The sequence below is a fragment of the Oncorhynchus keta genome, chromosome 4 (assembly GCF_023373465.1).
Source record: "Oncorhynchus keta strain PuntledgeMale-10-30-2019 chromosome 4, Oket_V2, whole genome shotgun sequence".
Lineage (NCBI taxonomy): Eukaryota > Metazoa > Chordata > Actinopteri > Salmoniformes > Salmonidae > Oncorhynchus > Oncorhynchus keta.
The window spans coordinates 18,433,145-18,434,001 of record NC_068424.1 but is presented as its reverse complement, the minus strand read 5'-3'; positions in this window follow the sequence as shown (position 1 = coordinate 18,434,001).

The following is an 857-nucleotide window of genomic DNA, read 5'->3' as shown; positions in this document are numbered from 1 at the left end:
AGATGAGAGAGAGAGAGAGAGAGAGAGAGAGAGAGAGAGAGAGAGAGAGAGAGAGAGAGAGAGAGAGAGAGAGAGAGAGAGAGAGAGAGAGAGAGGAGAGACGGGGGGGGAGAGAAGGTGCGACAAAGAGAGGAGAGACAGGGGAGAGAGATGAGAGAGATGAGAGAGAGAGAGAAGGATAGAGAGATGAGAGACAGGGGGAGAGAGAGAGAGAAGGAGCGATAGAGAGATGAGAGACAGGGGGAGAGAGAGAGAGAAAAGAGCGATAGAGAGATGAGAGAGAGAGAGAAGGAGCGATAGAGAGATGAGAGACAGGGGGAGAGAGAGAGAGAAAGAGCGATAGAGAGATGAGAGAGAGAGAGAAGGAGCGATAGAGAGATGAGAGACAGGGGGAGAGAGAGAGAGAAGGAGCGATAGAGAGATGAGAGACAGGGGAGCGAGAGAGAGAAGAAGCGATAGAGAGAGGAGATACAGGGGGAGAGAGAGAACGAGCGATAGAGAGAGGAGAGACGGGAGAGAGGGAGAGAAGGAGCGATAGAGAGAGGAGAGACAGGGGGAGAGAGAGAGAGAAGGAGCGATGGAGAGATGAGAGACAGGGGGAGAGAGAGAGAGAAGGAGCGATAGAGAGATGAGAGACAGGGGGAGAGAGAGAGAGAAGGAGCGATAGAGAGAGAGAGAGACAGGGGGAGAGAGAGAGAAGGTGTGACAAAGAGAGGAGAGACAGGGAGAGAGAGAGAGAAGGAGCGATAGAGAGATGAGAGACAGGGGGAGAGAGAGAGAGAAGGAGCGATAGAGAGATGAGAGACAGGGGGAGAGAGAGAGAGAAGGAGCGATAGAGAGATGAGAGACAGGGGGAG